Consider the following 24,955-nt stretch of genomic DNA (forward strand, 5'->3'; position numbering starts at 1 on the left):
TGTCGTTGTAGGGAGAACACGAGGATCCAGTGACGTCAAGCAGTTTGAGAGGGTGCCTCCAGGCCAGTCAACAGCTCAACGTGACATCAGCTCCAAACTCAACACATCGTCTTTGATGGTCTACACAACAGTTAGGTGCTTCAACAAGGCAGGACTGGTGGCGGCAATGACGTCAGACGGAGTTGAGGTGATCCAGGCTAGGAACCAGACTTCAGTTCAAGGCTTCGGTCTCCTGAGAGAAAGTCCGTCGGTATACAGTGAGAGGGAAGTGTGTCACCAGAGTCAGGAGAGACTCCGACTCCATTGGGAAAAAACGAGCAGCAATTTTAAATCTGTTGTGGTAAGTTTAGGGTTTGAGGTTCTAGAAAATCGTAGAATAACAGTTACTAATTTAACTTTTAGAGCCTTTCTTGCAAACACTACTGTTTGAGATATGTATTGTGATATGTTTGTTGTATAAAGACAGTTACTCAGCACTATTCCAGGTTTATGATGGCTGTAAAATCAGAACCATTCCAGTGGTTAATATCATGAGCATGGATCTACGAACTTGGGATACCATAATATACATCATCCATGCTGACCCCCCTTTCGACCAACAAGGATAATCACTTGATTGTGTGGTCCAGACAGATTATTTACAGACAGCCGTCACAGAACTGGAATGATTGCTGCATTAAACAACAAACAAACAAGAAACAAACTAAACCATGATTTATGAGTGAGTGAGTGAGTTTAGTTTTACGCTGCACTCAGCAATATTCCAGCTATATGGCGTCGGTCTGTAAATAATCGAATCTGGACCAGACAATCCAGTGATCAACAGCATGAGCATCGATCTGCGCAATTGGGAACCGATGACATGTGTCAACCAAGTCAGCGAGCCTGACCACCCGATCCCGTTAGTCGCCTTTTACGACAAGCATAGTCGCCCATGATTTATGAAATGATGACCATGTTTAATACGGATCCTCACCGATTTTAGTACCATGGTGGATATTTCAGTGATCCTAACGTCAGCTGAAAGGACCACTTATGTATCCTATGATTATCAGTGTATCCTTCACACCTATGAAGATATTGTTCCACTTTTCAGGTTGGAATCGAGGGACAGAAGGTGACATATCAGACGGACATTTCCAATTATTTCGAATATACACATGCAACGCTGGCAGGTTTGAAACTTCAGAACGGTTCGATCTATGAGGCCCTTATCATTCCTGTGGATGTACTCGGGACAACGGGAGAAAAGACGGTGTCGAATTTCACAGTCCACAGCACACCCCCAACCATTTCTGGTAAGCCGCTCTCTTCGTGTGGTTGTGTATGAGCATATAGTTAAACACGGTTGTGTCGATGTTGAAGGGACATCCGCAGATACTTCGAGTTATCCGAGGTTCAATGAAACCGCAAAGTGATGACTATATGTGGAATTAGGACCAAGCTGTTACTTCGGGCAGATGTAAGTTCAACACAACGTTGAGCGTATTATACTTAGAGATAATACTTTGTGAACTATTTGGAAACAGTATATATCATGTACAATATGGCGCCAAGAAAGGAATAAATTTCCTTCACTTGCATATAACGGCTGACAAGTATTTCAAATCGAATTTCAAACTGTGCGTTGGTATTTCATATTTTTTGCTGTCATGTTAATCCGTTAAATTTCATACAAATACATTATATCATTCTTCACAGATTAAAAGATATAAGTGCAAAAAAAGATGACGGGGCGATCCCACCACAGTTGGACTATTTAGGCTCATAGTCAGCATATCATCATCATCATCATCATTAAGGAGGTGGGGTAGCCTAGTGGTTAAAGCGTTCGCTCGATTCCCCACATGGGAACAATGTGTGAAGCCAATTTCTGGTGTCTCCCGCCGTGATATTGCTGGAATATTGCTAAAAGCGGCGTAAAACCCAACTCATTGACTCATCATCATCATCATTATCATTATCGTCACTCTTATTATTAGCATGTGAAACTCTTTTTTCAGACTCTAAGAGTATGTCGCTGACACGTAATGCCTCGGAGGTGATAGTGTCCTGGCCAGTTGTGTTCTCGTCGCCGTGGAAGACCCTGCAATACGAAGTCCAGGTGGGAACCGTTCACGCCGGCGCCGACATCGTCGAGAGATTGCTGACAAGGAAAACCGAACTTCGAATGACTTTAGCCGCAAAGCACAGCTCCATCAAGAGCATATTCGTTACTGTAGCTGCCTTTGATCCGTGCGGCCTCTCAGCCTATCACTCGCAGGAGTTCCGTATAGCCTAGATCACCCATACACATTATGCTTCCTGACTTCCTGCTAAACATTCCAACAGCCATATGTTACAGTAATATTCATTTAAGTCATATTACTGTACGGGTCGTAGTATAAAAACAGCCTAAAATTTCATTCATAATGATTTAATATATATGTCACCAGCTCTCTTAAAATTCATCTATAACAAATTTCTTTATTATTATTTTTATATTTCGAAAATTTGAAGACCGTCAAAATTTCATAGTCTAGAATTATTGGAAATATTCATGTCTGTTGTGTGGTTGTACCCTTTTTCTACTTTTGTACCCCGTGTCTTAGTTTGAACATCAAACATGCCATTTTACTGTGATACAAAGTTTATTTTCTCCTTGTATATCATATATTAATTAAAAGATATCTTTTTCTCAAACAAGTTACGTTGATTTGTGAGAAAGAGTCAGTATAATTAAGATGTTTCAGGTGTTGTCAGAGAATTTTCCAACGTTGCGTTTCTGAAACCAGGCGTTACTTGGACGACTCCTATATAATTAACCCAGTTTGTCCCCTGTATAGACCTTGGGGATTTAGGACATATGCCAGTTACGTCAAGGATCAAGATCTAAAACCTTCAGGCCGATGGACATACCATATGTAGGAGAAGACAACGGAAAGAAAAAGGCCATGATTCATCTCTACCTTTCGTGGCCAACTTGTACCGCGGGACATGCCCAAATAAGATTCCTGGTCTCTCGAAGAATACTCAATGCATGTATTATAGGCTTATTCACTCCAGAACGACATTTCGTCAAATGTAGATATTTTTATATAGAGACCATGCCACTCTGGAGAGAAGGAATCTTTACTGCATTATGTATAACAAGAGGGACAGTATCTCGGAAAACAGCACAAGTTTAACATCCATCCGTTTGTATCAATGTCCATGTGTAAAGTACATTTAAAAATGTTGCAGACGTAAAGACTTGAAATCTCTTATGGAATTATCCCTGAAGATTCTGGTCAGAATCAGGATCGTGGTCTCCAGCAACTCCTTTATCATAGGTCAGTAACGGGATCGGGAGGCCCGCCTCGCTGACCTGATGCATGTCTGCGTATACGATTTGCAAATATCGATGCTCATAAAGTCAGTCACGGTATTGAATCTATTATTTATCGCCGTTATCTGACAGGAAAATTGCTGAGTGCGACTTAATGCTCCTGGCGGTCAGTTTCGGTGATTGGGTTGATAGCGCATCAGCTCAACCAAAACGTGATGTGTCTTTGCTCCTGACGTCAATTACTGGATTGTCTGGTTCCGTCCACTCCTCTTAATGTTATAAAGCATGTCACACGGATATGGCAATACAGAGAGGCATTGCGATGTATATAGAGGTACTTTAAGCTGCCAGGAAATCACCCGAATATGAAAAACCAATACATCCGTTTCCGGTAATACACTATTTGATTTAATACTCTTCTAGTCTTTACATGTGTGGCTCATTCCCATAAAACGGTCGTTACCTAACAGAGCATCAGTTTGGTGTCATTGCTACAGAATCAGTTGTGAAAAAATATCTTTACATCAGTGCTGCCGTAAGTGATGGGAGATGCGAAACGTGTATCCCAGGGCAGTATCTGACAAAGTGTGTGGATGAGTATGGTTTTACGCCGCTTTCAGCATATTCCAGCAATGTCACAGGAAGGACAACAGAAACAGGCTTCACATATTGTACCCATGTGGGGAATCGAGACCGGATCGAGAAAACACTTTAACCATAAGACTGCCCCGGACGCCTATCTGACAAAGTCAAATCTACTGTTTCACAACAAAAGCTACCATTCGGCACACATAACTCAATTCAAATTGCGTGGTTTATGGATAGGTTCATATAGTTTATTTTTCCTAATTACCTTTGACGACACAGTTGATAAACCTAATGATATTTACTTTATTTGAAAACTTGTCATTAAGTTATAATTACTGACATTTGACCTCGCCTATACTTTGTACTAATTATAGATCCTGACTGTCGTTTGTACCAAATTATTATCAAAATATCATACACATGGCTAAATATCATACACATTTGTCCAATGTACTCTAAAACAGTGTCGGAGCGGTAGGGTAGCTTAGTGGTTAAGCGTTCGCTTGTCACGCGGAAAACACGGGTTCGGTCCCCACATGGGTACAATGTGTGAAAGTCATTTCTGGTATTCCGTCGTGATATTGTTGGAATATAAAAGCGGCGTAAAACTAAACTCATTCACTCTCTCACTACACCAGTGTCCAAACAGTCATATAGCGCCCATTTTCGAACCATCATTAATTCTGTCAGATCAATTGAGTCATTAATAGATCGAGGGGAATAAACATAATAAACCTTATTGGAAAATCGTATTGCTTGTACTTCAAGACAAAATAAACTCAAAAGAACCACTCTGTTATGCTATGTCAATATTAGTTCCCATTTTTGTGCTCCCAAGGTTAAAGGATCCGATTAAGATCATTTCCTGAGCATAGCTCACTAATGATTTGGACTAAGATTCTAAACTGGAAGCAATTATGCTTTCAAATCTTGAGAAAGTGGAAACTGCAATACAGTGGAAACGTTCAGGACTTGTCAACTTCATTAGGTTTGAAACAATCGTTTTTAAAACATTTGTTTTTTTCTTTTTTTGTGAACAAGAATGTATATAGAGCACACACTGGGATGTTGACATGTTGACATTTGGAGCACCCACCCTGGTGTCTTCAATGCGTCTCCGCCTCCTCGCCTTAGTCAACTCGGATGCTCGTCACATATTGACATTGTTCATTGAATTGAACCACCACCTTTGTTCCAGGGCATGTGGCTCTGTCTCCTGTTATTGACTAAAGAAAGGGAAGACTCAAACAATAAGGAATCTCATAGACAAGTCTTCTAGATATGCAGCTAGAGCATGATGTTAAAGAAAGTCAAATCTCCCAGATGCATAGAAGGATGTCACACATGCCAACATATGCTAACAACATTTGTGAATGTATCAGGTTCTGGGGTGAGACGTCATGTTCTGTCCGGGTAATTTACATAAATGTCTTTTAAAATATAAAATATAAGTGGGGAACATAATGAAAACCATCTAATGGATGTCTTGAACAAATCTAGTTGCCATTATTGATCCAGTGCTTTCCAAAGATAAAATAGAGATTCGCGTAGCCATTTTTATTCATGATCATGAACCCGGAACAAAATAATTGTAAATTGAGGCCTCTTGGACTTAAAGCATTAAAAAGAGGTTTGTTAGCACCATACCCGTGCTTAAGTGTTTTAACCAAAGATATACACGTCCAAACACCTGCATCCCTCCAGTCTTTCCTTGGCCATGATACAGCTGGAATATTGTCCAAATCCACTCACACACTTTCCTGTCTTCTCAATAACAACGGCAAACTCCACATTTTTCCAACACAAGGACGACTGTTGCTGTGGTTACTCCGATTCCGGAAACGATTAGAACCAAGGACAAATGATCTACTTTGAATATCATTTGTTTTAAATAGGAACACTGCTTCTGTTCGGGTAAAACAAGATCCCTCCAGTAATCGGGTAGACCCTGTTCCACTAGGGACATCATCCTGAAAAAGACATGAAATGGAAGAGAATTTATATCCATCTGTCCTCCTTTCTCTTCAATACTACACTCACCCAGGATGGAACGAAAAATGTAAAGCACATGTATTACTTTTACAATTTTAAAGACAATTGTTCATATATGACCAATGCAAACAGCAAATGGAATGTAACACTTACCGTTGATCTAAAAGTCCAACAAGAGGTGAGTATTTTGGAAGCAAAAAAGATATAAATCTATGGAAAAAGGGATTATCTGTTGCTGCAATGTCACATCTGTGGGCAGTGTATCTTCTGATGCGGTCTGAGGTTGTCATGAGGGCATAGTCACCCTGTATCAGTCTGTCATAGTGGTACTTGAAATCTTCAGTAGGTGTCATGTTCTCAGGTTGATGTTCTCTAATCTTCTGCCATATTCGTTGATAGAGGGATAGATTGGAATCCTGAAACAGTTTTGAAATGTTGTAAATATTGTCTGAATGCTTGTTCCATGTATACAATTTTTCTTCCAAAACACATGCATAGAATGTCCAAGAAGGCATACATCGAAATGGTTTGGAAGGCCAGGAGATAATTTATTTTATGTGAGCGATGTCACCTCGGCAATATTTCAGCCATATAGTGACAAGAAATGTTGTACATACACAATGAATACAAGCAGTTAAATAACCAGTCATCGACGGACTGTAAAATGACTAGAGTAGCACAAAAAATAGTTAAAACTAGCTAGCATGTATCTTAAAAGTACAAAACTATTTTAGACAATACAATGTAAACATGAGCTATTCATCCCCAAGAACTGAAGGTAGATCACCATACTAGGGACCAATTTATTTTATGTTACCTTTAAAGTTGCCTCTGCTAAAACACCACTGCTGACTCCAATGTCATATCCGCTTTCCAGCAGGTCGTCCAGCCCTGTAAAGGGGATGTCCTCTTTAGCAACAGACAGGTAGGCAACAAAGTTCCCACAGTATACAGACGTGATGAGGATGCAAAATATCCACCAGAAACAGAGCAAGGTACGTTGTGAGTCTGTGGCTGGTAATGTTGTCGACCCTGCATAGATAAAATGAAATGACTTTAAAAACGAAAGTAACTATTTGCATTTCCTGGGGCAAACACATACCAAGAATATATGTGAAAGTATTTTAAAGTTCGGCTCTTCGAACAATGTCAGGGGAACCAGATTAATCCAAAGATCACCAGAACCAGACTTTTGCAAAGATCACATATCATTATAGGGCAAAAAAGACAGGAACATGCCTCCACACAGTAGGTCATAACACCTTAATCAAAGGGTCAACAATAGTTCTAATGTGTTCAGGAAAATATTAGGAAAGGTTATTGGAACAATAGGTCCTACAAACCTTGTTTGAAAGGCACGCCAAAAGCTGTCACGAATGTGTCCGGGAACGTATTCCGTTGACTTTCCATAGGTATCCATACACTAACTTTCTTAAAGATGACAAGTAGAACACTGACCCCAACAAATACCACGAATCCACATACATGTGTCGACCAGTGAAAGCAGTCCAGTAGAACTGTCCAATTCATTTGTGACTCTGGTTTCTTGTAGATGATATTGGTAGAAGTGATACCACATTCGTGCAAAAAGGTCACGTACTGAGATAAGTGGTAGTTGAACTCATATGGAACTGGACATAAATCAGCTGTCTGTAAGTAAAACACATTCAATAGATTTAATGTAAATTCGCAGTGGAAATATTAGCAGCATTAAAGGCAAATGTATGATAAACTGTACATGTAACATACACTTTCATGCTTGCGTCATGCTTTGGATCGTTATAGTCGTGTGACAAGTTATTGCATATTCTTAAAGAGCAATATACACATGTCAAAAAAGGTATTATGGTATTTGTACATGCATCTATACCACTTGATAAAGACCAATACCTAAACAACAGTGACACTTGGGCAGAGATCCCCTTGCAAGTATTCAAATATATAGCTACACAATCACAGTGTGTCCTCCTGGATTAGTTGGCACGTTGGTTGGTCGATTTCTCTCCAGGGGAAATGACGCCTAAGTAGTGTTAAGAAACACCAAGGTAATGCTACCTCCGGACAGGTGAAACCGCAATAATAGAACATTACATCTTCAGCACTTGGAACATTACTGCCACTGTATTCTTTTTTTTCACATAGACCTTGTCCTGTTGCAGCACTCAATTGTAATAAGATGAAATACATATTTAGCATAATTATGTCATAATAATATCATCATTACCCCATCGATGAGCATTCTTATTATTCCATCCCACGTGCCATCCTCATGCTGCACGCCCCAGGATTTGTCCTCTGGTTCAATATATGTGTAACTGAAATACGAAACACACTCCTGACCAATCACTGGACAGACAGACAGACAGACAGACATTTTGTTCAGTAACAGGCCTCCCGCCCAAAATACAATCATGATAATATGTAACACACCAGCGCATTTTAAAGTATTTACAGCTTGTGTTTCTTATTTACATGATATAAGAATAAACATACATTTTTTTTATCATATCCATATTTTCACTCTGTAGAATAGATATAAAATTCATAATTTTGGGGAAGTTACTAAAATATTTCTTAATATATTTATTCCTGATACTAGAGTATGCTTCACGCACATAAAAAAATGCCATTCATCTTCAATTAATATAATACAATTAAATTCACAATATAGACAGTCCAATCACAGGAAGTCAGCAATGACTGTGTTAATTTGTAAATAGAAACTTGATATACCATAACTGCAACTGCAATGAGTATTTCATTTGCACAACAAATGTAAGTATTTACCTGAAATTCATAGATCTAGAAAGGTAAGATAGCACGTAGTCACAAAACCCTGTATAGGTGAATGTTCCACTGACGATTTTCTTCTCACATGTTTCCCACTACAACAATGAAAGTGTACATCGTATGAGCAATGTTTTCATTTACAGGACCCCTGGTATAACATTGTGTATTCAGGACGTCTGGTAGATTTAGTCAACAGCTTTTATATTCTGCTCACCTGAAGAACTGCTGCTTTCAAGAGTCTGCCATTTAATCCATGCTTTGTGTTTGGAAAAACTCGAGTAAGAATCTGTTCAGCATGTGACAGTGAAACGTTCTGGAGCTGTCTAGAATTGTTCTTCCACATCAGTGTATAGAGCTGGGACAAAATCTACCAAACAAGGAATTAGATCTGTTTGTATGCCCTTTACTATGTCAATATATCAACATTTGTTTTTGTCAAATTCTTTGGAGTAACTGAGAAATTACAGTATCAGTTGACTGAAGTTTCCAAACGTTTATGAAGAATCTCTTTCAGAACAAACCATTTCCACAGGCATTCCCATTGCCTGTAAGGTCGTCACAGCCACGTTGTCAAAAAGAACATCGTCAAGTATCAGCGAGTCCACCTCTCCACTGGTCAGCACAATCAACCATTTTGAGAAATGACGGAGGAGTGAACCTGCTCCATAGCGTCGGTCAATCTGATGAGCCTAGGAAATCAACAGTTCATTTCCTCAGTTAAGATCAAATGTATTTTATAATTACTAACACCTTTAATGCGTAACTGATATGCCAAATGTTCTTTAAAAGGCCATAATTGCATTGAAGGACCTGTGACATATTTGATTTGTTTGTAGTTTTACATGGTCACTTCGTAATTGTAATCCTGGGTTCATCAGTTATGATTTGCCCTCAGTAGCCTGTGGCTAAAATGGTTCAGATGATACTCCAGGACATTCCTCGTCATCTTTTATGGAACTGAATTGATCAAGCGAACACGATTTCTTATTGTTAATCATAGCACTAAACTCGGGCACTGTTCTATATTATGATGAAACAATTAAATAATAATACTTAATTGACATTTTCTTCAATGGAGATTAAGTACAATGCAGTTGAAAACGTGTTCACGATTATTGCACGTGATTTTGTATTTACCGGAAATGGAGTCAACAATTCAAGAAAGCATATTCTAAGCGTTGCTGACGGCGCCGGAATAACAGTTTTGGTGGTCCTTGAACATTTGTTATACCAGAAATAAAGAGAATAACAAGTCAATACTTTTGACCACATGTCGACTTTACTTTTACCTCGTTCAAAGTTGAATATAGTCCATCAACATCCGAGAATATCAAGAAGTTGAACCCTAATTTACTGGTCGGTAATCTCGAAATTTGCTCAGTGTTCATCATTGATGCAATGGTTTTTGGAAAATCTTCGCAGATAAAAATGATGGACAATCCTTCATCTGAGGAACGTTGAATGATTTTATCCACCCTATTGTCTGAAATAAATCATTGTGAATATTTTAAACATCATGTATTGATATCTTGTAAACGAGATCTTCCTTTTTTTAAATTCACGCTTTTTACATAGTATTGATGACAACAATATGTCTTTGTTCTTTATATGTGCAGTTGTGTGGTCCCAAATGGGTACAATGCGTCAAGCCTATTGATACTCAAGCACTCACTACATGTGTACATGTTGTAAAATCATCTATACTACCTTCTATTCCTTGCATAACAGCTATTACAGGGGACATTCCGATTTCCCTCTGGAAATCAGAGAAAGATGCTGCAAGAGGATATATACCAAGTTCTTCTGGAAGGTTTTCTGAAAAGGAATAGGCAACTGAGATCCTTTTTCGTTCATACATAATTAAGTAATACTAAAAAGAACATAATATACTTAGTTTGTATCTTTAACAAGCATCCATTGTGCTGAATTGCTGCGCACATTTCATAGATACTCGTCTTCAGCTACCCTCACGTGTCTTCAGAGGCGACTAACGGGATCGGATGGTCAGGCACGCTGACTTGGTCTACGCATGTCATTGTATTCCAGTTGCAAAGATGGATGCTCATGATATCAGTCACTGGATTGTCTGGTCCATACTCGATTATATACAGACCACCTTCATGCAGAGGTACCTCTTCGCCTAGAAGTTACGGTTTAACTTAACATAACAAAGGGTGTCAGGTTTGGGTAATTATTTGACTGTGAAAATTGTAGGGATTTTAATGAATGGATTAATAACATTTGTACCTCTAGTTATGCTTAAAGGATTCGATCAGCAAATGATCCGAAATGCAGTCAGGCAACGTATTACATTCTTTAAAAATAATTCTTATCTGAAGATACCTAAAGTAACTTGTGTGTATCACCTGTAATGGGTAAAAGGGGATAATATGAAATTATACTTACTCCTAAAAGGGGGCACGAATGCTCTTGTATCCTTCAGGATAAAAAGAAAAACACACAAAAATCGCTGCATTTCCACAAAGGACGTTCACAGCACCTATATCATTGTCTAATACTCATTTCGTCCCTATGTAAGTGTGAGAAAATTGACCCAGAGTGATGGAACTTGATGCAATGGAAATATATTGGTTCCTTGTTGTATCTGCACTCAAACTGACTCACAGATGTTCGATTGTTTTGTAACCTCCCGCTGCAGTCTATTTTGGTCAATATCTGAAACATCTTATGGACTGGAATCATTACTCATTAGACAGAAAAGAGTAGTGACAAAATTCTCTGTCACGTCCCTTCCAGAGTAAACTGGTATTCTGTGATAGATGACACCAGGGATGTATTGAACAACTATCTCTTGGCTCTGTTTACGACATGCTAAACGAAGTTCATATGCGGTTTGTGGTAAACAAACCCTGAATAAAAAGACGCAACGAAATATCTGCAGTGTCATTTACTGGAAATATTTTCAAGAAGATGAACAGCATGACTGATGTGTTGTTATAAGATTCAAATACTGATAGGCCATGACAATTATCGTTAATGCATAGTATGCTGAAAAACACAAAGCCCTTCCTGAACAACCTGTCCATTGATTATAAGTAAGCATTTTTTTGTAACTAGTTTTGTAGCATTAATCGCCATGGCAACAGACCAAATGGATACGATAAAAACGAAACTCATTTACTGAGGTGTGTGGGACTAGAATATGTGAATGTATGGACGTGTGGATAGATCCCAATGGTTAAGACAGGCAAATAGCAAGTATTTTGTAAAAACAAATTACTCAGAATAGTGCTGGCTACAAGGCTCCAGACGGAAAGGCAGGTGGTTCTGCGATCTGATGATGTATTTTTAATTGAAACTCTCATTGTACTTTCCCAAATGAGTGCACTAAAAAGAACTTGATGTGGTCAGTTTGTCCTAAAATGAATTAAAAACAGCATTTCAACATGCTTTCTATTGATTCTGTTGATTGATCATGCTATTCCGTAATGAACCAATATTTTAGTTGAACATTGCTGTTTTACAACAAGGGTACACAAGTCGTTAGTCTGATATGTAGTTCTGTATTCACCTGAAAGTAAATATATTTTTTACATTTTCAGCGGCAATATTGAGATCTCGGCCCATGGCATGTTTCCTGAAGTTCGCATAACGTTTCCATCATAAAGAAGCTTTGTAAATATTGTACAGCTAATCGGACACAATCTTCTTAGACCTGCAGTTTTTGTCAACAAAATATTTGACAAAACAACCTGAAAGGTACACATCTTCACAGATCAAAAATTCAAAATGGTGTACTATTGGCTCGATGGCCACACGCAGGAAATGAATCGTCTCACTTATAGCTATCTTCTTTCCGACCGGTTTTGCCCGAGGTGTAACCATAACCAATTAAAAAACCAAAACAACAACAAGAAGAAAAATCGAAACACATACATTAGATTAAACTTAAACATAATGCAGAACTTGTGGTTTGGTATTTCAGCAAGCGAATATCTCTATATGCCAATGGTTCTGAGTAACAATAAACAGTAACCCAGTAACAAAATAGCCTTTCTCTTAGCATAAAACAGAACACATATTCATTGTCAAGCTATTGACTGCATAAAATCTCATCATTATATCTTTTAGTCTGCATGTTATTTATTGCAAGCCACAGGGACAACATTAAAGCTGAAATTTATCATACAACTTCTCCAATGTTAGGATTAGTTCTACCTGCAGAAGGAACATTCACAGCAATCAACCAGGAGCAGGGACTAAGTGTATTAAAACGTGTTTTTCTTGAGGTGGATTTTAACAGATACTCTATTTGCTTCGAAAATGTGTGTAAACACGTCCTCACATGTGTCCCATGGTAATTGAATGTTAATCAAAATATATTCCCATGTATTGTGGACACTGCACTCATCGAAGTCTCATTTTAATGCACATTTGCGCACGCCTGTTTGAAAGAAATTAACTTGTAAGACAAATTCTAGTTTTGGTAGTGGAGTGAGTGAGGTTAGTTTTACGCCACACTCAACAATATTCCAGCTATATGGCACCGGTCTGTAAATAATCGAGTCTGGATCAGACAATCCAGTGATCAACAGCATGAACATCGAGAGAGATACGCAATTTCAAATCTGTTGTGGTAAGTTTAGAGTTTGAGGTTTAAAGAACAAATAAACTTTGTTTTTTTTACTCTTTTAACTATTACATATGAAAGATTTGTGGTTAGTCTTATGCGGAACACCAAATTCATTCTTAAAAAACTTGTGGTTAATTAATACCGAGCGATTAAAAGTTGCCAAAAAGTCGCCTGCTTCACTCTCGCCCGCCAACGAAACCACAGACAGGTTACGTAACTCTGTCGCCAGGGCACTGCAGTGACGTCATATGAGGAAGGATTTTCAGTTAGTTGTATGTAAAGTGTGTAAGAAGCTCGTCATTTTGATGATTTCTCGACATCAACGAAGACATGCCGAATCGTTGCGTTGTCATCAATTGTTCCTAGGGGTCGGGCGATGGTCTCACCATGCACAGATGTCCACAGGACCCCGCAGTTCGTGCTAAATGGGTTATGTTTGTGAGTGCGAAGCGAGCTTTGTGGAAGCCTGAAACGATATCTTACTTGTGTTCAGATCGCTTCACGGAAGTTAATCAAAACTACTTACTAGTTGTAGTAAAATATGTATATGATTGATGACCATAAAGATTTTCCATGACACAACTTGTAACATAACGATTTCTTCCTCGGAAGCGAGGTTGTGGTCGAAGTAACAATATAAACGAAAAAGAAGGCGCGACATTAAACTAATAATTATTTACAAGTTGAATAACGATCTCGCACCTGACTACCTCTGTGACCTTGTCCCTAACTTTGTCTCTAAAACAGTCAATATAATCTCCGTAATAAATTTAAGTTACAAACAATAAATTGTAGGACTAAAATATATGAAAAATCGTTCCTACCTGACACAATTAAAATTTGGAATGTGTTACCTGATAATTTAGTATTCGCTAACTCAATCGGTGAATTCAAATCTCTGCTTAAAAATGATTAATCAAAAAATTATCTAGATCTAAATTATAGCAGTCGATTCTGTCAGATCGTACACTGTCGACTTAAGCTTGGCTGTAGTGATTTGAAAGCGGGTAAAGTAAATAGGCACATTTCTAACAACCCTGAATGCGCTTGTGAATACCACAATGGAGATACTGTTCACAATCTTTTTACATGTAAGTTATACACTGCTATTAGAAATAATACCTACTTCTATGTAAATGGCCACAATCTCCAAACTGTGTTATACGGACTACCTTCGGCAAACAACGATGTCAATAAGAACATAATAGAGTCCCTGCATCAATACATCTTTAAGTCTAAACGATTTGATAAATTATCCTAGACAATTATATGCAATCAATTAATGAAGTGTAGCTGCAAGCTCAAGGTTTATAAGCACCTACAACGCACATATATGATTTAATTTGTCGTTTTTGTATCCAGTTCTTCTGTATTTTGTTTAAATGATATATGTACTGGTGAGGTATTGATACAAGCAGAGTTCTGCTTGTTTACCAAACCATATTCTCTAGGAATAAAAATATGTTTAAACCGAAGTAACAATAATACTGTAAGTAGTATTATATTGACACCCACCTCGCTTCCACGAGAGAAATTGTTATGGTATAAGCTATGTCATGCAAAATCCTATTGGCTATCAATCACATACATATTTTACTACCAGTAGAAAGTAGTTTTGATTTTGTAACTCAGTGAAAACAAACCTAAATAGCATTTATCCTCAGACTGGCGGATGTTCGCGACAGGGCGCCGCCATTTTTGAAAATCGTAAAGTCACGGGCTAAAGTCTGTTAGAATTAATGAGATTATGGTTTGTTTTCATCAAGTTAGAAAATCAAAACTACTTTCTACTCGTAGTTAAATATGTGTTTGAATCATGACCAAAAGGATTTTGCATGACACAACTTATAACATAACGATTTCTTCCACGGAAACGTGGTGGGGGTCGAAGTGACAATGCTGCGCGATAAATTTCTTGCTACATTCACGTGGGTAACGTCCACTCGCCAGTATGTAGATACTTGTCAATGTACGTCTTTATATTTGGTCTTATAATCCTAATTAGTTTATTATCATACTTGTATGCATTTTGAAACTTAATAAAAAGCAGACGATCTGCTGATACTTATAGTGAATTAATAACAGGACTGTAATATCTAGACATTTTATAGTTTGCCAATGTGAATCATAATTCGCACACACACACCCTAGTGTATGTTGTCTGTCTCATTAGTAATTTACACTTCGCGGCGAAAACAATGATTCTGTTGAATGCTACGACAAATGAATAAAAACAAAATGCAACTATTAAAATTAAAACAGATCAAAGTTATAGGAACAATGTCAGGCTATTACCTTGTTCAAGGAATGTATCCATCAATATCCACAAAAACGAGTGATATGCCATTCATCTGCAGCTGTTCCAAGTGATATGTCTTTTAACAGTCTAATATACGAGTGAGTGATATATCGTTTCAGGTATTTCACATTGGTGTATAGTCTCATTGGTCACCCAAGATAGCACACCTGGCAACTAATTGCATAATGTCCGCCATTCTTTAAAAAAGTAATTTAGTTAGTCAATAATGAGCAATCGATCAATGTATGAGCGGTTAATCCTTGGAAAGAAGGACGTTGCTTTTACGCAGACACAGACACGACAGAGTGTATTCAGTATAGATTAGTAAATCTACATACATAAACACTACCTTTTGACAAATCCGCTGTGTAAGATAAAAGTAATTAATCAATCAGCGTGTTATCGGTTAATCCTTTGATCGATGTTTATAATGTTGAGTATTTACTCCAGACACAAGAAATGGGAACCTTTGTCGGTAATCTAAGTGGTGTTACCACTAATTATACCTGTTATAAATTCATTAACTGACCATCAAGTGAATGATGACAAATAACATGTGTAGGTTTATACGACCTAACACGGGTTACAACAAGGGAGTATTAATTGCTGTATTGCATGTGAAAACTTATGGGCCGACACTGTTTTGAGAGTACGAACAGAACTTCATTGTTGCGTAAGAAATACATATAAGCATTTGCTGTGTGCTAAAACTGTATGTACCCATTTACCTAAGCAAATTGTTAGATTCTTCTAGCAATGGCAAAGTAGGGTTGTTTAGTTTATGGATTCAAAAAAATCAAATGTCAATTTTTAATATCATACGTAATAGACGTCATATTTTTACATGACATGATTAAATATCGAGGTAAAAAAACACAGAACTGGGATCAATTTGGATCAGTCATTATACCATCCAGGCATTAGAAAACCTGAAAAAGCCCACGCTGCTTTGATACTACCGGGGATATTTTCAAATAACTGCATCTGATGGGCATCCACCCTTCTTAATGTCGCACTGTTTAGGTTGAAGAAATTAACCGTAACCGTGATGAGCGAGGCTGATCATCGTTTTCACTATCACTAGCGTCTGGCTCGAACAAATAAGGCCTAGCGACACAAAGCGATTTTGAAAGAATCGTCTATGAAAACAAGTTGTAACTCGGAAACTAGGCAAAGCAGGAGACAAAATTAAATGACAGTAGATTGTGAGAACATATAGCTTTCATTTTTCACAACAGTTGTCACGATTTCAGGTTCATACAAACCTGTAAACAAAATAATTTACCCCCTGAAATGTACATGAATTCTGCATCGGCCCTCATATTTATTCCTCATATGACGCCACAGAGACGCGCCGCTCTGATTGGTTGAAATTTCGTTCGCGGGTGAGAATTGTGCACTGTTGTCAAAAAGGTCGATTTAAGTTAATTAAAGATCGAAATGAGTAGTTTTAATGACGGGGTTTCATTTATAACGATGCCAATGGGTGAGTTATGCATATGCATTTGTACACACCCCCACCCCCACACCCAGAGTATATGTGATCTTTAAGAAAATCGTAGAATTTCCAGTTGCCTTTCTTGAAACACTACTGTTTGATATTTGTATTGTGATATGTTTGTTGTTTAGAGACAGTCACTCAACACGATTCCTGGTATATGATGGCAGTAAAATCAGAACCAGTCTAGTGACCGACATCATGAGCATCGATCTAAGAACTTGGGATACCATAACATGATTTATCCAAGCCGACCCCCTTTCGACCAGTAAGGAAAATCGCTGGATTTTGTGGTCCAGACAGATCATTTATAGACCGCTGCCATATAGCTGGAATATTGCTGAGTGCGGCGTAAAACTAACCTAACTCACTCACTACCAAAACTAGAACTGGAATATTGCTGAATGCTGCTTTAAACAACAATGAGTGAGTGAGTTTAGTTTTACGCCGCACTCAGCAATATTCCAGCTATATGGCGGCGTATCTGTAAATAATCGAGTCTGGATCAGACAATCCAGTGATCAACAGCATGAGCATCGGTAGAGATACGCAATTGGGAACCGATGATATGTGTCAATCAAGTCAACGAGCCTGACCACCTGATCCCGTTAGTCCCTCTTAACCCGGATCTTCACGGGTCTTTTGGTAGTAGAGAGGACACAGTCTTGTTAGTGACATATACACGATAGTGATCGCCATAACCACATATATATATTATGCGTTGGGATGCAGTCCACTCTCAGTAATAATAGAGCCACATCGGCAATATTTCAGTCCTATTGTGACCAGAACAATTTATAAATCAAAGATGAATACATTTTGAATATTGAACCCTGACCTGTCCATGCACAGATAACCTACTAGAGTATTCGGTAAACACTAGCAGTTAGCATAAACTCATAAAATAGAACAAAACGCTATAAAAACGGTCAGTGAAAATAGAAACTGTTGCTATTATCAAGGTTCTCCATTGTCGTTAACCAAATCTGTAGTTAATCTGCATCTCTGACTGAATCACCAGATTTGATATTCAACAAATGGGATTTTGTGCGAGTACCGGTTCATGTCCTTTTTGCCCTGTATTTAATATGGTTTGTTGTCTAACCTGAGAATGGCAACATTTGAAGTTATACATATATAGGGACGAAAATCATCCAACCTTGTGTAAGAGTCAAGAGAATGTTTCCAACTTGAAGCATGGAAAAGTACTTCTTCAGAAGTTGCAGATTTACGAATAACACTCATCTGTGTCTTAAGTCAAACATTGATGGAGGTTAAGGTCAACTCAGACACATACCTGTGTCTCACATGTCTCTTAAGTCATACACTTGTGGAGGTTAAGGTCAACTCAAACGTGTAAACTGAACTGATCGGGTCATCCTCCCATAACAGCTGAACAATTCACAAGAAACATGCGTCATCGATATGTAAATTGTCCTGTTCAATGTTTGTTTACATATTCATTGCAGGTAGTGGTGTTGGCAAGGGGTAGTCCCGTAAGTTCGACCTTTGGGTCGAGGTAAAAATCCTTTGATGTTTGATGTTGTGACAACGGTGGTGGTTTTAGGGATTAAGACACTGCTTTTCTACAAAATGTAAAATGTGTTCACTCAGGCAACGAAATATGAATATGTGTACCAGCGGGTTGACTTGTGTACCAGCGGGTTTAGTGAGTGAGTTTAGTTCACTCAAGTCATTAGTAGTGAGTTAACATGCTATAAAAATGTTGGAACTGACAGTTTTCATCGTCATTTCCACAACTTCAGTTATGGCAAATGCACAGTAAGGAAGATACCTATGTGTAAATGGTCATATTTGAATTGTATTCATTTAATTTAATTCCAAAGGAAATGGTAATTTGTAGTGCTATAAACTTTTTTTTAATAAATAATGTTAGATTATGTATTGTTTGTTATGTTATTTAAAGTTGCTTATTTCTGTGCTATGAACTTTATATTATATATTATGTTTTATGAATGTGTATTATTCATTATGTAGACAATAAAAATTACGGTCCTAATAAATGCTTAAATAAAAATGACATTTTACAGCGTGATCCTTGTTCAGTATTTTTCCGGTGAGCATTTTAGCAGTAGCCGTACCGTTATCAAAACATTGACTGCCTATTGTCTAGAATCAGTCGACCTTAAAGACATACCCCAGCAAACCGACCAGTTTGTTTTTACACCCATCCAAAGGTCGGACTTAAGGGACCTAACCCCAGTTGGCAACACACCAGTGATGTTCTTTATAACACTGAAAATAGGAATTCTTCATATATTATCTCCCTATGATAACCCATCGAAGACGCAAAAATCACCTCACAGATTTATTCTTAGCTACATGATCCACAGTTTCTGGCAACCTGTTTGCTGCGGGTTGGACCCCTATGTGGACGACGGAAGGGTTCTGGTGGTTGAGGGCACTGGTTCCAGGAACACCATTCCTTCTCCCAACACACCAAATCGACCCTAACTTCACCTTCCCGGGTGGTGGAATGGGCCAGGTTCTATGAACCGGTTGGTCACGCCATGCCCTGTGCATGGTAACTAATTTTGCAGTAACATGATATTTAAGAAATGTTTTGTGTAATTTAGAGCATTTTGACCTTGAATGTTCTAATTACTGATATCAATATACTTAGCAAAACTGAAAACTTGACACTTGGGACTTTTTGGACTAGCTTTTTAATAATAGGTTTAAGACAATAATTTTAGTTGTATGCTGTGCACAGAACATCTTGACATCAAAGGGAATAAAATAACAAATCTCTTTAACAACGATAATTGCCAAGGTAACCTCTAAAATGAAATTCACGGCGTGAAGAACAGTTCGACTGAGGTATTCAGTAAGGGTTGTGGCCTCCTCTAGAGTTTGTTACAGCCACCCAACGTCTCCTCGTGGATCGTAGAACGTTAGTAATCACGCCTCGAGGAAGACGTTGCTCAACAAGGTGACGTGGAAGATCTTGCAACGTCTGTGGTGGATTGGCTTGCTGATGAACACGTCTACCCAGCTCGTCCTAGATGTATTCGATAGGATTGAGGTCGGGGCTATGCGACGGCCAATCCAGAACTTGAATACTGGCGTTTCGTAGAAATTTCTGTGTGAGAATTACCGTATGCGGTCTAGCGTTGTCTTGTTGTCAGTCCAGGGCCGCCATGTCTTTGCGTAAATGGAAGCAGGACAGGCTGCAAAAACTGATCCCTGTACTCTACAGCATTTACGGTAACTCGAACGACAACAATGGGAGAACGTCCCTGTGCGCAAAACGAACCCCATACCATTACACTGTCGCCACCAAATCACTTCACGGACGCAGACTTGAGCGTGACGTTCACCTCGCCTGCGGTACACTCGGGCCCAGCCGTCGGCAAATCACAATGTGAATCGAGATTCATCGCTGAAGACAACCGAATTCCACTGTCTTGTGGCCCACACCAGCCAGTTGCGGCGATGAAGAGGCGTTAAAATTGGTCCATTATGGGGTCCAGCGGCACGCAAGCGACTTCTGACAGTTTGTGCAGTTATCCTTCCACCAAACATCTCCCTACTTGTGGAAGTAACAAATCTGTTCCGAAGATGACGTAATCGTATTGCTTGATCTTCCCGGAGTGACGCTCTTGGTCTCGGGCGGTCAGCAACAGTTCCGGTTTGATGCACTCTCATCCTAAGATTAAAATTTATTTGTCGTGAGCAATAACAGCGAAGATTAGAAATTGTTTGTCCTGGGAAATTGAAAGCTCTTGCAACAGCGACCACAGACTGACCAGCATCAAGCCTCCCGAAGGCACGTTGACGTTCTTGATAAATATGTCATGGAAATTGATCGGTTGGAGGCGGTAGCGTGATCGTCTGGGGTGGAATTACGGCTACACACAAGACAGACCTTCTCATCATCGCTGGTAATCTGACAGGGCAGCGATATCGGGATGAGGTTCTCCAGCGAGCCGTTTTACCGTTCATACGGCAATATGGACCAGGGGTGACGCTACAGCAGGACAACGCCAGACCGCACACTGCCCGTATTGTTCAACGTTTTCTTGCGCAGAGGAATGTTGATGTGCTTCCCTGGCCAGCAAAGTCACCGGACATGTCGCCTATTGAGCACGTTTGGGATGAAATGGAAAGACGCTTGAGACGCTCACCAAATCTGCCTGTAACGCTGCAGCAATTGCAACAACGTCTTCTCGAAATCTGGGACAACATCCCACAGCGATGTCATACACAACTGATTACTTCCATGCAACGGAGGTGTGTTGCCTGTGTCAATTCTGCTGGTGGTCATACCCGGTATTAGAGTGGGACTTTTCATTTCCCCCCCTAAGCATTCAGATTGGTGTTTTACCCTTTGAAATTGTAACTAATCCGAAATTAAGGTTGTCATTAGCAGGTCAAATGTTTGGTCTATGAAATAAAAGTGTTTGTATTAACTTCGTTTTCTTATGTGTTTTTCTACACCATTTTTAATAGCGTCACAAGAACTTCTGTTGCTGTGTATACTTACGGGCCCTATATACCTCTGACTTCTGCAGTTTGTGGCTGTCATACTGAGATTCAGAATTGAAGTGCAGGTACACATGTTTGTTTATTTGTTTTCCACACAGATGGGACATGTTTATGTCATAAAACAACATGATCCTGAGCTTTTGCAGGTCAATGAAATTTGCGTGAGTGAGTTAAAATTCAAAGTCACATCGGCATTAATTCAGCCATATCGTGACTATGAGAGTATATATCAAAAATAAGATTAGACAATATAAATACCTTTCGACAAAGGACAGAAAGATAACTAGACTATCACAGCTTAAGACCTAAAAACTAGCAATTTATCGTAAAACAATAATTATACATGCAACGATTCAATATAAAAATGAGCTATAGATCTCCAACAACTGAACGTAAATCACCATACTGGAGACCAATGAAATTTGAAAACATTTTATGACGCTTCAGGTTATTAGGGTGACTTGCGGCAAAAGATACGTTTAATCTGTTGTAGCAGATATGAGGAATAAGAAGAAGCATCGTTTACATCAATGATTTTAAGATTTAGGCGCGCATGTAAGTTTGGTTCCTATGGAAACGTTTACCGAAATTTACGTTTTGTCATTATTTCCCAGTGACGGTGAAATAAAATATCAACTTGTTCAACCATTGTAGTTAAAACGCGGTTGACATGTTCGTTCGTCACACCGAAAGCCCAGATTCGATTCCCCATATGGGTAACATGAGTGAAGCCAATTTCTGGTGTCCCCGCCGTGATATTGCGGGAATATTGCTAAAACCGGCGTAAAATCACACTAACTCACACTGGTAGCCTCTGCCGGAATTTCTAAAATGTGTGTAAACTGCGAGAATATAAAAACATCCATTGTTTGTACGTCACTACGCCTCGTGTTGTTTGAGAAGTGCCATAGTTAATGGATCACCTGGGTATATAAATAAAATGTGTATCGACAGTTCCAGAAAAAATGCAGGTCCCTCTGTAGTAACTTAAGACACTCTAAGCGGAGCGTTTTAGTGCCTAATCAATTTATCATCAACGTATAAGACTTGCATCAACCTAGATGATACTTACACTTGTGTAGATTTAGACATTGTATCATTCACGTAGATGTATAACGTTTATGTATATGTCCGCATTGATACTTTCATCTACGTGGAAGGATTTTTTATCTACGTGCGAATACTTTCACCTACATGCAAATACTTTCATGTACGTAGATAATATCTATGTTTACGAACCTGGTAGTATAAACTACCTAGGAGAGGTATTATATACTAATGAATTATTGAATTATCAACCATAGTTTCTCCAGTAATCAACAAGAGTTCCGAGACTGCTCTATGTACCCTGTGGCCTAATCAATAAACCGATGATGTTTTTTTCTATTCATGAAATGTCTTTATTGAGTACCTATCCACTCAAACAATATAAGAACTTATGTATTTAAAGCTTATATATCTATTTATAAAAACAAGAAAATATCACGGCCCGTGTAACGATATGCACGTATCATATACGGAGGCAAACCCCCACCCCCATCTCCCCCCCAAAAAAAGAAACGGAAAAAAAAGAAATAATAAATAAATAAATACAAATAAAATAATAATAAAAATAACCCCTTGTCAGTGGTTGCCCTTCCTTTGCAGCATACCAACAGCATATATGATGGCATGGCTCGCTGCTACTACTAATGTCTTCGCCATGCCTGTGGCTTTGACTCCGAGGTCCATCCATGGTACGACCCTGAACATGACCCAGGGCGTCAAGGAAATGATGCTTTTAAACTTCTTTGGGATAGGCCCATTTACAGCCGCAGAAGAATTCCAGCCAGCAAACCTGATCTTGTTCTTTCTTATAAGACCAATGAATTTATTTATATCATTGAAGTTTCTGTTCCTTTTGACAGCCATGTGATTGGAAAGATTCAGGAAAAGCAAGCTAAATATGCGGACCTCGCATCTCAAATGTCTCGCTTGCATCCCAAGTACAGTGTCGTCAGGCTCGCCATTGTTCTCGGTGCCCTTAGTTTGGTACCTCCTGATCTCTAGAGCACAATCCTTCTGACACTCTGGGTAATGCAGAAAGTTCCTTGTGGGTTCGACTAGGCAGCGTTTCCTGGGAGAAGTCCCATTCGCTGTCTGGGCTGAGTGTAGAGGGGACAAAGGCCATGAGCCCATGTACATAAACCATCATTATAATGGCCAAATTATAACAATCAAACTTTAACTATGTTTGAAATCACCAATCCGTTTCATTTTTGGGAGAGTATACTTTTTAAAACTAGGGGATAATACTGGGATATTGCTAAAAGCGGCTTGAAACTAAAACCAGGGACATCCCAAACATGTTCGACTGGGTGCTAGCCGTCATTGTTTGGTGGTTATGCTCTCCTGCTCTGTCATCCTTAAACACAAAATGACGTTACATAATGAAAATCACTTCTAGTTAGGTAATACTGAGGATATCTGACCACTTGCACAAATACGGATTTCTTGGTTAAGTACGATTTGTGAAAAACGTAAAAACGGATCAAGAAATATATGCAGCAAAATATACTGTGAATAAAAAGTTAAGCGCCACCCAGTATATTAACTATCGATCATAATTTGGTTTAGTACTTTTAGTTTAAAAACAAAACCATTATGGAAATTATCTTTTACTTTAAACAGGATATATGCGCTTTTGGAAAACATGCATTTTGTTTTCCTTAAAAACCTTCTTTTGAAAAGTGACAATTTTTGACAAGGGAAATTTAATTAAGTGTAATAGTGTTGTATAAGCAGAATAGGAATAGTTATATTGCTTTGATAATCAGGGTCATCATATCTTTAACAATATTTCCTTTAATTGTAAATACAAATGATTGTGATATCTCTAAATCAGTTACCAGATGAACTTTCTCTAAATAAGGATTGGTCTTCCCAATTATTTTAGCCTAACATTTCCACAGCTTCACATCTTAGTTTTGAAATAGGCTGGCGCTTAACTTTTTATTCTCGGTATAGTACAGTTGTACTGCCTAGAAATAGATCCGTGAATAGTATGTAAAAGCTCTCTGGCCGTCAGACTGATATCACCCCACATCAAATACTGAGTCACGCCAAAACGAGTCTTATGGTTAACGGCATGCAAACGCTCATTTCTTCTGTTTTTGAGCCCATTTCTGGTGTCCCCCACCGTGATGTTGCTGGAATATTGCTAAAAGCGGCGTAAAACCAAACTCAGTCAGTCAGTCTGTTTTTGAGAGGCACTGTCGGTTTCGTAACAGCCATTCTCATGCATTTCTTGGTGGACCAGATTTACGGTTGTCATCAACGCTTTTTGTCTGTCGATATAATGATTGTAATCTGCTAATTACTGATGCTCACAATGTCACG

The sequence above is a fragment of the Haliotis rubra genome, unplaced genomic scaffold, assembly GCF_003918875.1.
Source record: "Haliotis rubra isolate DU_JTF1 unplaced genomic scaffold, ASM391887v1 Scf564, whole genome shotgun sequence".
NCBI classification, from domain to species: Eukaryota; Metazoa; Mollusca; class Gastropoda; order Lepetellida; family Haliotidae; genus Haliotis; species Haliotis rubra.